The sequence below is a fragment of the Geotrypetes seraphini genome, chromosome 14 (genome assembly GCF_902459505.1).
Source record: "Geotrypetes seraphini chromosome 14, aGeoSer1.1, whole genome shotgun sequence".
Classification (NCBI taxonomy): Eukaryota; Metazoa; Chordata; class Amphibia; order Gymnophiona; family Dermophiidae; genus Geotrypetes; species Geotrypetes seraphini.
Window position 1 is genome coordinate 71536546 of NC_047097.1, and position 16912 is coordinate 71553457.

General features: G+C 42.0%; 1 protein-coding gene across 4 annotated transcripts in view; it reads left to right on the forward strand.

Annotated features, from left to right (window-relative positions):
• Window positions 1–16912, forward strand: part of CERS3 (ceramide synthase 3) — an 80847-nt gene that overhangs the window by 13437 nt on the left and 50498 nt on the right. The window contains exons 1-2 of one of the 4 annotated variants that reach the window (XM_033920225.1): window positions 12430–12567; window positions 13373–13503. The exons of 2 other annotated variants lie outside the window; for them this stretch is intronic. The gene's annotated coding sequence lies outside the window, so the exon portion shown is untranslated. Of the gene's footprint in view, window positions 1–12429; window positions 12568–12637; window positions 12657–13372; window positions 13504–16912 lie in introns of those variants that run through there. One more of the 4 variants, XM_033920222.1, reaches the window with a different exon arrangement.

Consider the following 16912-nt stretch of genomic DNA (forward strand, 5'->3'; position numbering starts at 1 on the left):
CCAAGTCAACCTTTCCTCTTTCCAAATGCTCAAGATTTACTCTTCCTACACTCCAGGACATTCAGCGCTGTCTAAATTCACTAAACACTATAGGCTCCAAATCAGATAACATTCCTCCATTCTTACTGAAACGCTTCTTTTCACTTTTTGGTCCTGACATCTTAATCTTAGTTTGTACTAGTTTAACCTCAGGAACATTTCTCAATACTTGGAAAAAGTCAATCATCTACCCAATAATAAAGTATTACAAAACCAGTTTACAAAAAAGTTTCAAATTACCGACCCATAGCAAACATCCCATTCTTAGCAAAGCTGACAGACAATAGTCTTTCGACAAATATCCAACTTCGTCGAACAAACTAAAGTTCTTCACCCTAACCAAACGGGATTCTGTCAACATCACTTTACTGAACTTTCTCTTATTGGGTTAACTACAAAAAATACTGTATTATCTCGACCACCAACAGTTGTTTTTTCTTATCTCCCTAGATCTCTCCGCAGCGTTCGACACAATTGACCACAAGCTTCTTTTAGCACGTTTGAGCGAAATCGGAATAACAGACCAGGTACTGGGCTGGTTTTCGTCTTTTTTCTCCGAAAGGTCTGCTAGGGTAGTTTTTAACAGAACATCTTCAGACTCATTCATGACCGAATATGGGATCCCACAGGGTTCAATACTATCCCCTCTACTATTCAATATCTTTCTGTCCTCCCTTCTAACATTAGGACAATATATTGGTTTTACAATATTCGCATATGCCGACAATGTCCAGCTAGTTCATCCTATAAACCTAAACAACCCAAACAAAGTAATACTCATAAATCAAATATTGGAAAAGATCAATTCTTGGCTTGACTCTAACATGCTCTCTTTGAATATCGCAAAGTCTAAACTGATGATATTTCCCATCAAAAAAGAACTTTCCTTACAGGTTCCTTTAAAACTCAAAACCCTATCTATTAACATCGTAACTTCATTAAAGTTACTTGTAGTTACTTTTGACAGCAAATTCAATTATCACCTTCATATTAGTATTGTAGTCCAGCACTGCTTTTACCGGCTGCACATGATTAGAGCCTTATCCAAATTGCTAGAACCAGCCTCTTTGAATATTTTAATTCACTCGCTCGTGATCTCATGTATAGATTATTGCAACAGCCTTTACAAAGGCATAACAAAAAAAGAAATCAGAAGACTTCAGATAGTACAGAATACTGCAGTAAAAATCATATTCAATGCATAAAAACATGACCAGGTAAACCCCCTTTTACATAAAGCTCACTGGTTACAAGTAGAATATAGAATCACCTATAAAATACTTTTGTTAACTTTTAAAATCCAACAAAATAACCAATCAGAATTCATCAATAATTTTCTTATCCCATACAACCCTTCTAAGGCTCTTTGATCGTCAGCTCATAATCTTCTCTCTGTTCTGTCACTAAGATACATAAATACAATGAGATCTTCTATCTTTTCGGTGACTGCGCCTTCTCTTTGGAATAGCATTCCAACTTACTTACACAATGAATCAGCTCTTAATCAATTCAAGGCAAAGCTAAAGACTTTTCTTTTTAACGAAGCCTTTGAAACTTAACTGCCCTTTTAAGGGCGACTTAGAATGATTTTATTTTTATTTACCCTCCTATTGTTTTTTTCCCTTAAACTGTTAACTTTTATCTTTGAAATTGTAGTTCCTGCCTATTATTCTCTTGTTTCCACTTGTTATGGTTTTATGTCTCTAAAAGTCTGTTGTCACCTGTCCTTTTAAATTTGTATTTTAACTATGACTTTGTACACCGCCTACCTAGAAGGCTGATTAGGCGGTATAAAAATTTTTAATTAAACTTGAAACTTGATTTTGTGTACATTAAGAGAGAGAAAGTGAGAGAGTGACGCCATTAAGACCCCAGCGCTGCATGAACAGACGGAAACATTTTCCACAAGAACGACCAGTCTCCCAGGTTCAGGACTTGTCGACTGAGGAAGTCTGTCTCCTCCGGCCACGTGTGCTGCCGAGAGAGACAGAAGACGTGACTCCACCCATCGAAACAGCATGCGAGACTCCCGGCACATGGGAGCGCTTCTTGTGCCCCCTTGACGAATTATATACTCCACCGCCATGGCATTGTCTGAGAACACTCACACCGCTTTTCCTTCCAGAGTGGGCTGGAAACAAGTAACGCCAGGCAAATTGCCTGAAGCTCCAAACAATTGATTGATGAGGAGACCACTGCCCCTGAATAGAGTGGTCCCCGCAGTGATCACCCCAACCCGACAGGCTGGCATCCGTCATAAGTATTAACCATTCTAAGATCCGAAGAAGCTTGCCCTGATGGAAAGCCTGCCCCAGAAGCCATCAGCACAGACTTCTGCACGCTGGTTCTATCCAGAGGAGCGGCATCTGAAAGGGATGATGTTGCGGAGACCACCGAAAGAGGAGGGACTCCTGTAGAGGGTGTATGTTTGTACTGGTCCAGGGGACTACCTCCAAGGAGATTGCCATGGACTCCAGCATCTGCAGATAATACCAGGGCGTGGGAGCTGAAAGGTTCAGGAGATCTCTGAACTGCTCCTGAAGTTTCGGACATGCACACCCCTGCCTGGAGTCAAAGAGAAGGCCCAGATACTCCAAGGTCTGAGCTGATGTCAACTTGCTGTTTTTGAAGTTGACAATCCAACCCAAGCTCTGTTGCAGAGAGACCACCGTCTCCACCTTAAGGGTGCACTTGTATTGAGATGGAGCCTGGATCAACCAGTTGTCCAAGAAAGGATGGACCTGGACACCCTGCCTGCAGAGAAAAACTGCTACAAGTACCATCACCTTAGTGAAATTGCAGGAAGCTGTCGCGAGCCCAAAGGGAAGAGCCACGGACTGGAAATGCTGTTACAGAACATGGAAACGCAGAAACATGCAATGCTCCAGAAATATTGGAATATGGAGGAAAGCCTCCGTGAGATCTAAGGACACTAGAAACTCCCCAGGAGATTCAGCAGCAATCACTGTGCCCACGGTTTCCATTCAGAAATGAGGAATCTGCAGGAAGCGATTGACCAACTTGAGATCCGGAATAAGCCTCCAGTCCTCTGAACTGTACTTTGGCACGATGAAGTATAAAGAGTATCTGCCGAAGCCCAATTTATGTTCTGGAACAGGTTTTAACTCTCAGATGTCCAAGAGACACTGCAAAGTAGTGCAGACCTTTGACTCCTTTTCTGGCCAACCTGCCAGCGAGTGTAGAAACAAATCCAGAGGTAGGCAAAATAAATCTATCTTGTGCCCCTCCCAGCACCCATTTATCTGAGGACATAAGAATCCACTCCTGGTAAAACTGAGCAAGACGGCCTCTGGAGGGCTATTTAAAAGCAGTAGCTGCTCGGGATCCGGATGTCTGAGGACGTCTGGAAGTGTTGTCATGGGGACTGTATCCCTGGGGATATCTTTAGGAGGAAGAGCCTGAGAATCCCCAACAAAAATGGCAGTAGGGATGAAAATTACTACCGGCCCCTCCCAAAGTCCAGCAAGACTTGTTCACAGGAAGACTTAGGGCGGTGATCAGAAACACCAGCCACGAGGTCATCCAGACCTTTGCCCAAGAAAAGCTGACCCTTGAAAGGAAATCTTCTTAAAGTGGTCTTGGAGGCAGCATCACCAGCCCAAGGACGGAGCCAAAGAGGCCAACATGCAGACACCGCATAAGCGGTAAGAACTCAAATAAAATCATAAAGGGCATCCACCACATAATCCATATCATTCAGCACTAGCTGGGGACAGACATCCAATTCCGCAGAGGGCACCCTGTAAAATCTCATGTGACAGGCACGCGTCACAAAGGAGGCTGCCGCCACCGCCGCCCTGATGAAGCCACTTCAAAAAGGGTTTGTTTGTTTTTTTAAATATCCACTCTGCAATCCTGGGAGTCCTTAAACACTAGTCCTCTATCACTAGGGAGGTCTGTGCGCCAGGTATCCTACACAACAGCGGAATCCACCTTATTTGCTCAGAGCTGCTGAAAAGCAGTCGCAAGCACATAAAGCTTAGCCATAGTTTGAGAAGGTCAGAAAGAGCAGCCTGGACATTCTATTGTTCTGTAGCCAGACCAAGAAGTTGTGGATGGGATGGAAAAAAAGAGGACAGTACACTGGAATGGTCCATGACTGAACACTGTGACGTGGAAAGAGGAGAGTCCAACTTTTTGCTTTCAGAACTGTAGCAATAAAATGGTGGACAAAGCCATGCTTAAAAGGTCTGCTGACTCAAATTTGGACTCCCGGGGCGACCATGGTGACTAGTCCCTGCAAGGGTATCAGCCAGATCTAAAAGAAAAGCAGCGTCAGGAGACAAAAGTGGCATAATATCCTTATGGCATAAGGCAATTGAGCTCTGCCACAACTGGATGAGAGGGCTCCTGAAAAGGAATCTCTGCCATTGGCGCAACTGGTTCAGAAGAAACCGACGCACCGCTGGCTGCGTCCAAGCTGGGTCCAAAGAATAAACTTTCCAGAGGAACCGAAAAAAAGTCTGGTGAAAATTCACACCTTGGCCACTGTAGGGCCCTGCTGAGGCACTCACATCATGCCAAAATAATGCCGGTGTTTGGCACCAGACTCCAGAACACCCTCTGGGCGGGATTTTTTCCTGGAATCACGGACCCAGGCCGGCTTCCCAGCCCTTGGAGGACCCAAAAGAGGTGAAGCCTGAAGCTCCTACCCCCTCCCCCAGCATGCTGTAGTACATGGTCACTGATCCGGCATCAATTTGCCACTATCAATGAACATATTCGATAGATTAGGGACTGGAGAGTCCATCCCAAATGATTTTTAATAAAATCGAGAGGTTTTGAGGCAGAAATAAAACTTTGAGAAAAGATAGATGGCCGTCACCAGTGAATTTGCGCCAAAAACAATAAAAATTAACAAAATTAAAAAATTAAAAATAGCAATTAGGGGTTTGGGGAAGGAAACCTGAATCTCACCCTCAGAAACTCTCAAAAATGAGTTTGAGAGAGTTTCACAGACTACCCCCAAAGTTCTGATAGGAAATAATGGAGGTGTAGTCACAGTCACTGAAGTGCCTTGCTTGTCAATTCTTTTTACTTCAGCTGGAGGAAAAAGATTTTCTGCCTCAGAATAGTTCCAAAATGACCATACATGAAGACCTTCAGACTGGTAGATGGACACCGACTGTAACCTCTGCCCCCATGGATCATCTCCACGCAACCGGGGATGGGAAACGCAGCCTGCACCCTGAAACCTGGAGTTTTACTGAGAACACATACAGCCTGCGTTTAAACCCCTGAGGAGGTCAAAGGCAAGCGAGCTTCCAAAGGAAGGGACCTAGAGTCCAAGAAAGGTGACACACAGCAGGCTGGCTCCACAGATTCACCGAAGTTTCTCAGTGAAGCAGCATTCCGGCTCCGTGGGACTATGTCCTTTCCTCCAACAGAGGACCACCGCAAGGGGGTTTCAAGGCACTCAAGCCATCGAAAAAGACAACCTTTAAGCGAAAAAATAAGAAAAAGATACAGAGCAAATCCAAAAGACTTCTGCATGGATTGCTTGCAAAAACTGAAAACTACAGGGAGCTCTCACTCTTTCTTTAAGGTGAAAGGAGTATGTGCTCAGAAAAGTGTTTGGATTTCTGCAACTCCATGATTGTAGCAAGAGTTTGAACACCTAGCGTACTGAATCTGGGATGTAACAGAATAAGGGTTTGTGGATGAGCATCCTCTGCTAGGTTTCCAACAGCACAATTAAGAACATAAGAATAGCTTTACTGGGTCAGACCAATGGTCCATCAAGCCCAGTAGCCCGTTCTCACGGTGGCCAATCCAGGTCACTAGTACCTGGCCAAAACCCAAAGAGAACCAATATTCCATGCTACCGATCCAGGGCAAGCAGTGGCTTTCTCAATAACAGACTATGGACTTTTCCTCCAGAAACTTGTCCAAACCTTTCTTAAAACCAGCTACGCTAGGCGGATTATAAAGTAAACATACATAAAATGAAAGACCTACCAAAAATATAAATTTAACTAAAAACATTCTAAAATACAGACTCAACAAAATAGATTCAACAAGTAAAAATGATCCTAGAAAATAATTACATCAAAGAAGTAGTTCCTTATTCATAGAAGGCTTTTACAAGTAAGTGAGTCTTCAGCAGCTTTTTGAATGATCCAAAGTTAGAACATAATCTTAATGGCCCATTCAGTGCATTCCACAATTTGGGGCCAACTGCTGAAATTGCTGACATCCAGGTCTTTTTAGAATGCACATCCTGGACACATTCAAGTGACAGTTTCATTGTCGTTTGGAACATTTTTCAAGGCTCTTGAATCAAGTACTGTGGTGCCTCCCCATAAAGTACATGATGTGCAACTGTCAAGATTTTATACTCAATAGGTTTTCAATAGGCAACCAATGTAGTTGTTTAGGTACTGGAGAAATGTGCTCAAAATGAGACACCCCTGTGATCATCCTTGCAGCTTTATTCTGCACAACCTGTAAGGCTTATATCCTTGATTTTGTAATACCCAGGAACAAAGCGTTGCAAAAATCTAATTCTGTAATTACAAGACTTTGGATCACTATCTGAAAATCCAGCATTGAAAACATTGGTTTTATTCTAGATAGTGTTCTCATTTGTAGGAAATGACAGATCAAATCCAGCATATACAATCGTTACATATATTTTTTTCCAAGAGATTTTTTTTTTGATCCTCAGACTAGGGCTATTAAACGCCTATAAGGTCAGCATATAACTCAGATACCAAGGATGGCTCATCCCACAAAGTTAAATTGTGGGCCAGTGAAGTTTTTCTCATGGTGCATTTGTGATATACAACATTTTACATGGTTGCAGAGGGGCTGAGGTCTGAGAAAAGGCTGCTGGCAAATCTTATTGACAAGGAATGTCTTCGCGTGCACCTAAAAATGGCTTTCTGCTTCAGGAGTGACAATTTTTAAACTCTATTTCAAGAATTTAGCAACACAAAATCATATACCCATCTATGGGACAATTAAACTGTATTTATAGACCCCTAAAGAGGTAGCATCTTTAATTTAAATCTGATCAGACACATCTGTTATAAAGACAACCACCTCAGTACACATCAGACCCTGCAAAATGTTCTAAAACCCTGTGATGTTATGACAAGCTAAAATTATATTAAAGTTTTCCTGTCTTCTCAGTAAGGCCAACATATAATCCCTTCACTGCAAAGCACTATGTTCAAACATGGGCAAAACCACACTCACTTTACCATACCAGCACTAACTCCCAGGACTTAAAAAGCATCAACCCCATCTGTCAAAAGGCAGCACTGGAATTATCACACTGGGCCCTAAAACTCAAATACATGACCTAGCGGAGGGAGTGGGGACAAAAAACCCCAAAACAAATGGGACTGCTACAAATCTCTACACAGAAGCTACATTCTAGCAGAATATCACACCCTGGTTCACATGTACAAAAAACAGACCTTCAATTAATTTTAAACAGGGGACCATATAGCAGTAATAGAGATACGAAGGCAAAATATTGAACTGGAAATTTCAAAGTCAAACTCCGCATGTACAGCAATACTAGAGACAGAGAAACTGATTAATTTGTGGATTACTTTGTAATTCCTAGAAGAGTTGGTCTAGTTTTTTTTTAATGTAATCCATCCTTGAATTACATAAGTAAAAATGTTTCTATAAGTTACGTCTTATTAGATCTTTATCCAAAGTTTTAAAACCAGAAGCTCTTAACATTCTCATTCATTCTTTGGTCATTTCTAGGCTAGATCAACACATTGTATCATGGTATAACCCAGAAAGAAATAAGAAGGCTACAAATCATGCAAAATACAGCAATAAAAATTATTACTAACTCAAAAAAATATGATCATGTCACACCTCTTCTACAAAAAGCACACTGGTTACCAATTTCACAAAGAATAATCTATAAAATTGCAATGATAGCCTTCAAAATCCAACAAACCAATGCACCAATATTTCTGGATCGTTTTTTTGATACCATATTTTCCAGCTAGGACACTTAGATCAACAGAACAGCATTTGCTGACTATCCCTTCTCTAAAAATAATAGGTAGCAGAAGATCTACAATTTTTTCAGTCATAGCACCCCAGCTTTGGAACAACTTACCAATCTATCTACGTGGAGAAACCTCATTAGAAAAATGTAAAAGCATATTAAAAGTCACATTTGAGTCATAGATAGGATAATTCATCTATCATTAATCCCAGGCTCAAATACCTAATTTTAACCAGACCTTATGTATAGGTCACAGTCTCCCCTATCCTCTTTTTTAGGCTTAGCCATATTTTGAAAACATTCTTCACCTCCTGATGTTGTTTTTTTCCCTAAATGTACTCTTACTTTCTTCAAAGATTTCTTCCCTTTTGTATCGTTAATTACTTGTTTTATTTTTGTCTCCTATTTTAAATTGTCATACGCATTGAAGTATTTGATATTGCGTGTACAACAAACTTTTAATAAACTTGAAACTTGATATGACATAATCTGAAATGGAAGATATCAGAGATGCACATTTCCCAGAACTATCATATTTCAAATAATTCAAAACAATTTTTTTCTACCTTAATTGTCTAAGCATTTTATTTTCTTTGGTCCCAGTGTTTCTTTTTTCTAAAAATCTTTCCAAGATCTCCTATTTCACATTTCTTCTCTCGCCATGTTTACCATTCATCTTCCCTCTGCACGCCTGTCTGTCCAGCATCCCAAGTGCCACACAGCAAAAGCCCTGAAGCCTTTTAAATCCCTTTGGGCTTTGGGGCATTTACCATGCCGGCCAGTGCTAAACACTTTATATAAGGGAGCCTATATGTCCATGTTCCTATTCTCCCCTCCCTCCCCCCATGTACAGCATCATCCTCTCAGGGTCCCTATCCAAACCTGTGTCCAGCATCACTTCTCTCTCCCTATTTCTCTGTTTTCTAGCATTTTCCCTCTATGCTCCTAGCCACCCTCTTTATTTATTTCGGTTTCTATCCCATTCTCCCCAAAGAACTCAGAATGGGCTACAGGTTAACATACTATACAGTTAACAGGTTTCAATTTTCCATAGTTATAGTACAAGTTTTTTTTTGATACAAGTTTTTATCCTAACTCAACACATACTAGGGATCTAATACCAATATACATAATATACAGTTTACAGGTTAAATTTGCCGGTTACAGTGCAAGATTTTTCAATACAAGTTTTTATTCTAACGTGACACATACCGAGGATCTAGTACCAATATACAGTTCTTTGTAATCCATCGTTCTTGGGCAGGGGAGTTAGGTGAAGAGGTATGTTTTTATTGCTTTCCTAAAGTTGAGGAGTCCTTCAAGGGATCTGATCTGTGGGGGCAGTTGATTCCAGTGGCTTGGTATGAAGTGGGAATAAGAACGTCATTTGGTGGTTTGCAGTTAAAGGGCACGACCATGGGGCATTTTGAGGCATATTTCATCCTGGGAGTGAAGAGACTTGTTGGTTGTCATGTAGCCTGGTGCAATGTCATGCAAGGATCTGAACGCTCAGGCCCTTGAAGACAAAACGTTTGGCTACAGGCAGCCAGTGAACCAATGATAGAGCCTGGGAGACAGGGTCACAGGCATGGAGGTTGTTTAGAAGTCTGATTGCCACACTTTTTTACACGCTGGAGACACTGTATATTCTTCGCTGTGAGACTGTTGAATAGCACATTGTGGGAGAGGACTAAAGCATAGAGTAGTTCGGTGAAGTCAGACTCAGAAAAGTAGTTCCTTATTTTTTGGAGTTGTCGCAGATAGTAAAATGAGGAAGATACCACCTGGTTGGAAAGATAGGTTGGAGTCAAGGAATATTCCCAGGTTGTGTGCTTGGTCTTTTGCAATTATGATAGTTAAGTCCCAGTGTAGTGAGGGACGGATCCAGTTGCAGTGTTCTTTGCAGATCCAAAGGAGTTCCGTTTTGGAGGTGTTTAGTTGTAATTTGCTGCTGGCCATCCAGTTTTTGATTTCCGAGAGGCAGTTTAGGAGTTTTGATCTGGGCATCACAGTTTTCTCATAGCAATAGGTATACTTGGATATCATCCGCAAAAAAGTGAATCTGTATTTGGTATTTGTGGGCTATGTCTAGGACAGGTCTAATGTAGAGATTGAATAATAGGGGGGATAGCAGAGCCCCCTGTGGAACACCATATTTGATCGATTTTAGTTTCGATAGCGCATTGTTGAGCAGTATGCTTTGGGACCTATTATTCAGAAAGGAGGTAAACCATCATATTACAGTGTCTTAGATTGTAATTTCAGAGCGCCGTACAATAAGGAGAGGATGTCAATAGTATTGCCACACCGAGATCCAGCAGCACCAGAAGGATATCATTACCCTTATCCATGAGTTTCCAGCAGTCGTCGATGATGTTGAGGAAGGATGGTTTCAGTACTATGGAATTTCCTGAGTCCCGATAAGAAGGTAGATAGGGCTCCTTGTTTGTCAATAAAGGAGTGTAATTGGTTTAACACTGTTGTTTCCAGGATCTTGGAGATGAAGGGTGGGTTGGAGACAGCATTGCTTCTCTGCACTCTTGTCCCCAGCACTCTTGTCCCCAGCATCTCTTCTCTGTGTCTATGATCTGGCCTGGTCACTCTGGTCCACTCTCACCCATTACCTCCCTTCCCATTCATGGGTCCTGTATTTATCTAGCCCCTTCCCTTCAGGCCCGTTATCTTCCTTCCCGTTTGTAGATCCTTCTCTCTCTAGCTCCTTCCCATCCCCTTGGGCCCGTTATCTCCCTTCCTGTTTGTGGGACCTGTATTTCTCTAGCCCTTCCCATTCATAGATCCTATATCTCTCTAGCTTCTTCCCCTCCCCATGGGCCCATTATCTCCCTTCCTGTTTGTGGGTCCTGTATTATTTCTCTAGCCCTTCCCCATGGGTCTTTTATCTCCCTTCCTGTTCGTGAGTCTTGTATCTGTTCACCTCAGTGGTCTCAAACTCAAACCCTTTGCAGGGCCACATTTTGGATTTGTAGGTACTTGGAGGGCCTTAGAAAAAAAACAGTTAATGTCTTATTAAAGAAATGACAATTTTGCATAAGGTAAAACTCTTTATAGTTTCAAGTTTATTTATAGCTTGATATAACGACCATCACATGTATATGGACGGTTTACAATATTAAAAATTAATTAAATCTGCTAATTTTTAAAATTTAATTAAAATAAAATAAGAAGGGTAAAACTAATACTATGACATATTAAGACTTATTAGAGATGAGAGGTACTGAGGGATAGGGAAGTTTTAACTACAATATATAAATAAAAAAAAAAGAAAGGATAGAAGGGTAGGGAATAATGAGAGGAAAATAGGGATGGCATGTCTTATAAAATAATTTTTTTTTTCTTCTTTCCCCCACCCCACTCCCCCGGCTTATTGATAGGCATCTCTAAAAAGAAATCTTTTAAGATTCATTTTAAATTTATTTAGGGAGTTTTTGTTATAGAGATAGAGAGGCATTGAATTCCAGAGCGAGGGTGCGACTACAGAAAAGATGGAATTTCTAGTATAATATAGGTCCTTGATTGAAGGTACTGTCAATAAGTTTTGATTCGCAGATCTAAGGACCCTAGAAGGGGTATGTGGAATGAGATATTTGTCAAGGAAGACAGGGAGGTGGAAGATCTTAATTTTAAAAGTTAAAAGAAGAATTGTATATGTAGTTCGGTGGAAGACAGGTAACCAGTGTAACGTGATCGTATTTTTTGGCCTTATTTTGGATTAGTTGTAGTCTGCGGGTTTCTTTTTGCGTTATGCCATGGTAATGAGAGTTGCAGTAGTCTATGTGTGAGGTGATTAAAGAGTGAATTAGGATTTGGATGGAAGAGGGTTATAGAATGAAGAATTAACCGGAGTTTGTAGAAGCAGTTTTTGGTCAGGGAACTCATTTGATGGTGATAAATCTTTCCTTTTGGCTAAGTCTTAATAATAATATTTTCATTTGTAGCTAAAGAGACCTATGTGATTATGATACTGGTCTAGCTCCTTCCCTTCCCTTCCCTGTGGGCCCATTATTTTCCTTCCCATTTGTAAGTCATATATTGCTGTGGCCCCGCCCCCTGAGCCTATTACTTCCACCAGGAAGGCGTGGCCTCACCGCTCGAGCTCCTAGGCCCGCTCCTTATGGCACTGGCCAAGTCACTTAGTCCTCCGGTGCCCCCCCACTTTGAACGTCAGCTTCCAAATGGCAAAGTGTCCCTTCCCTTCCGTCGCTGCTCTCTAGCCCCTCCCCCACGGGCCCGTTATCCCTCCCGCTCCCGCCTCGCTTACCGTGTGGCCAGTCGGTGGCGCCCAGCCCGCGCGGACATAGGACGTTGCGTCGGCGAAGGCGGGACTGCAGGAAGGCCCCGGGGCCGGCCCGAGGTGTCCATCGCTGTGGCAAGTGTGGAGGGCGGGAAAGAGCCGGAGCTGTGGCGGCACCGAGCGCGCGCGAGAGAGTGGAACGGGAGGGGGAGGGGGTTGGGGTTGCGGCGCGTGATCTCCTTAGCAGCTCTGACGGACCGACCCTCGCTTCCTCGTAAGGCGCCTGAATGAATCGCTGCTCTCGCGTCGTCGTCTCTTCTTCTTCTTCTTGCCACGAGAGGCCGCGGCCTCGGCCGTCCTGAGGTGCTGTCGGGCGGGGGGTGAGAGGCGCCAGACGCGCCTTCCCCTTTGCCTCCTCTGGGCCTAGTGCTGGGAGCTACGGCCTGGGAAAACGCCGCTCACTCGACCTCCATTGATGGGCGGCGGATAACTATTAATTTGCATCTTCCCTTCGAAAACGCAGCCGGGCTGGGGGGGTTTCATTAACAACTGTGGCTTCCTCTGGATCCTGACCCCCCCCTTGAGTCTGGGTGGCATCCTCCCCATGTCCTTGGGTGGGGGGGGGGGGTTGTAAGAGGCAAGGGGGTGTCATTAACAACTGTGGCTTCCTCTGGATCCTGACCCTAGATGGGATGCTTGGGATCCCCCCCATGTCCTTGGGTGGGTGGGGGGGGGTCATTAACAACTGTGGCTTCCTCTGGATCCTGACTCCCCTGAGTCTGGATGGAATCCTCCCCATATCCTTCGGGGGGGGGGGGGGGTTGTAAGGGGCAAGGGGGGGGGGGTCATTAACAACTGTGGCTTCCTCTCGATCCTGACCCTAGATGGGATGCTTGGGATCCCCCCATGTCCTTGGATGGGGAGGTTGTAAGGGGCAATCTTCCCAACCCAGGTCCTCCACATTTAGTGCCCCTTACTAACCTACTGGGATCAACATCAATTCTGTACAAAATATCCTGATGCCAGATAATTTTTCTCTCCTAATTTTTTTTTATTTTTTTTTTTTACAATACTGACAGGAATGATACAATATCCATCTATTGATAGATTTTTCTGTGAACATTTGCTGAGGAAGACAGATAATTGTGATGGTTTCATCAGCTACCTGGCACCCCCCTTACTAACATCTAATCAGTAATACAAAGCAAAGGTAATTCCTAATTTCTCTGCAACAGAGCCTGGTGCTGATGGCTGTGCTAGCTCTTATAGCTATTCTGTTTAACACTGGTCACAGTCACTACTACTATGCAATGACATTCTGCATAGCTGGTGTTAACATGTGCAATGCTTTGGTGGGTCAATTGCGACAATATATTGATCGGATTCAATTCATGAAATGGCTAAAAACCCAATTGTTTGTCACCGCATTCTTATGACTTAACAGTTCTTTGGAAAAGAAAAGATAGTTCTCCCCTGTTGATTTTAAGATTTTAGTTTGTTATAATTATGTTTGCTTTAACTCATGTGAGCCATTTAGTTCTTAAGCAGCATAGAAAAACTTTAAATAAATATTAATTATTTCCATAGCGCTACCAGACGTATGCAGTGCTGTAGAGTCACAAAGAAAACAGTCCCTGCTCGAAAGAGCTTACAATCTAAACAGACAAGACAAACAGGATGTCATGGATACAGTTAAGGGGAATGGTAATCTGCTGGCTAAGTTGGTGGGCAGTGGGGTGTAGGGTTATGGATTGGAGGCTATATCAAAAAGGTCACCACTGTATAGCCAGGTGGAAGGATCTGGGTTTGATTGCTAGCTCACCTCAGGCAGCACTGACCCCTCTAGGGGGGAGACAATCTTACTCATTCTGTAATGACTGGATTTAGCACCCGATTGCAGGATTTTGGAAGGAACTTTTCTGCATAGTTCCTGGCCCCCTGAGGACTGACACTGCAATGACTGGGTTAAACTAAGTTTCAGGTTTTATTCAGATTTGATATCCTGCTCATTGTTAGTACATATGGGCAGTTTACAAAAAAATATTTCATTAGGAGGGTGGAAATAAGAAAAGTAATAAAAATACAAATAACTTAAAAAACGGGAATGTAAAAAGAAAAGGATAAGGGATCTACAATAATAGTATATTTGGAAGAGGGAGGGGAAGATTAAAACTGTCCACTGACTACACAGATTCTCTAATTATATGCATCATTAAAGAGGTAAGTTTTCAATGCAGATTTAAACTTGGCTAATGTTATTTCTTTATGTATATGGAGAGGAAGCATGATATAGTGTCATATGTGATTTGTTTAGCAGATTAATTGTATCCATGACATCCTGTTTGTCTTTACCTCATGCAAAATTGTCATTTCTTTAATAAGACATTAACTATTTTTTCTGAGGCCCTCCAAGTACCTACAAATCCAAAATATAGCTCTACAAAGAGTTTGAGTTTGAGATCATATATATGAATGCTGTGAATCCAAGAGTTTGTTGTGCTAATGTTAGGAAATGAGCTAGGAAGATGTTTTATCAAGTTTCAAGTTTATTAAAAATTTGATATACCACCTTAACAATTTATTTCAAGGTGGTTTATACATTTTAAAATAGGGTAAAATCAAATAGTACAAATTAACATAACATACTCGACAAAATAATAACATACTAGATTAGACAAACGGGTTCGAGTGGAAAAAAAAAGGGTAGAACTACAATGGTTAAAGAAAAATAAAGAAATTTTTAAAATCCTTAAAAGGACATTTATACTTGAAAGGCATCTTTAAAAAGGAATATCTTAAGAAAAGATTTACATTTCTCAAGATTAGTTATCTTTCTTAAAGTGTTTGGTGCCGAATTCCAGAGTGTTGGGGCAACTACTGAAAAGATAATAATATTGTCATTTATAGCTAAAAAGACATATGATCAAGAAACTGTTTTATTTTACTTTTGTGATTATGATAAACATACCGAGGGCCTCAAAATACAGTCAAACCTCAGTTTGCAAGTAACACGTTTTGCAAGTGTTTTACAAGATGAGCAAAACATTCCCGCAAATCGTGCCTCACAAACCAAGTGTTGACTCGATTTACGAGCCTCCTGCGATATGGCATTCCCCCCCCCCCACCGCAATCCGGCATCCCCCCTGCTCTTGTCGCACACCCCCCCCAGCCGCAATCCAGCATCTCCCACTCACCCACCCTAAACACAATCTCTTACCTCGATCTGGCACCGGCACCAATGCACAGGACATGCCGGTGCCCGAAGATCCTCCCTCTTGCTTGGGCTGAGCTTTGAGCATCTGCGCATGCTCAAGGCCTTCTAGTTCTTGAAGATGCTCAAGTTCATCTGCAGATGCTCAAGGCCCAGCCCAAGCAAGAGGGAGGATCTTCGGGCACTGGCATGTCCTGTGCGTTGGTGCCGGTGCCAGATCGGGGTAAGAGATTGTGTTTGGGTTGGGGATGCCAGATCGCAAGGGGGTATGGAGCAGCATCGGTGGCCTCGGGGGTGGGGGGTAAGGTGGAGCAGAATGGAAGAGTATCATTGTTAGTATATTGAAGTTGTGTTGTAAGTTCTTTGAGTATAGAATAAAGAGCAGATGTATTTTTTGCTTTGGAAATGCATTTTGAGATATATATATTTTTGCAGACTGATTAATAAGTTTTTATATTGCATTGCCTTAGCTTTGTAATTATTAAGAGTAGAAGGAGTTTTTGTTATCTCCATTAACATTCTGCATGTCTTAAATGTTGTTTTAGTAGTCTTAACTCAGGTGCAAACCATAGTTCTGAATGGTTGATATGGCTTGATGATCGAGGTGTCAAAGGAGCAATATTGTCTAGCATTGTATGTAGAGAGCTATTTCATTGTATACCAATTTGTTCATTCAAGGGGAGTTTTTGAAAGTTTCAATTGTGAACTTCAAATTATCACTGATTCTGTGGTTAGTAGCTTTAGGTACCTTGAATTAGAAGGTAAGAACTTGGTGTATGAAGAAGTAATAGGGAAGGACGTATGAAAAATGATGTGAGAGTGATCTATCCAAGGGAGAGAGGTCAATGTAGTTTGTGTTAACTAGATCTGAGGCACAATTAGGGATGAAAATCATATCTAATGTGTGACCTGCTGAATGTGTTGGTCCAGAGACAATTGGAAAAAAGATTCCAGTCTGATATAAGAGCTAAGAAATTTGTGGTACAAGATTCAGATGGTTTATCGAAGTGAAGATTGAAGTTACTAAGGATAATGGGATTTAGTGTTGAGATGCAAAAATCAGCAATGAATGAAAATAAGGGGAGGAAGAAGTGTGTGGAGTGGGAGGATATAATAGGAGGAAATCTATAGGAGGGCTGGTCTGAATATGGAATGTTAAAGATTCTAGTATCATATGTGGTGAATGTTAGGACATTTGAAGTTTTAAATGATTGGAAAAATAATGACCAAACCCCCTCCTTTACGATTTTGATGATGTGGAACATAGTCATTTGTTTGTTCCGCCTTTTAAACACTTGCATTTGCAGGTGTCGAGGGCAGGTATGTTTTCTTGCAGAGGCCTACAGGCATGGAATGAGATCCCTCTATACATTTGGGAGCAGGGAAATTTTCACAATTTAAAGAAATT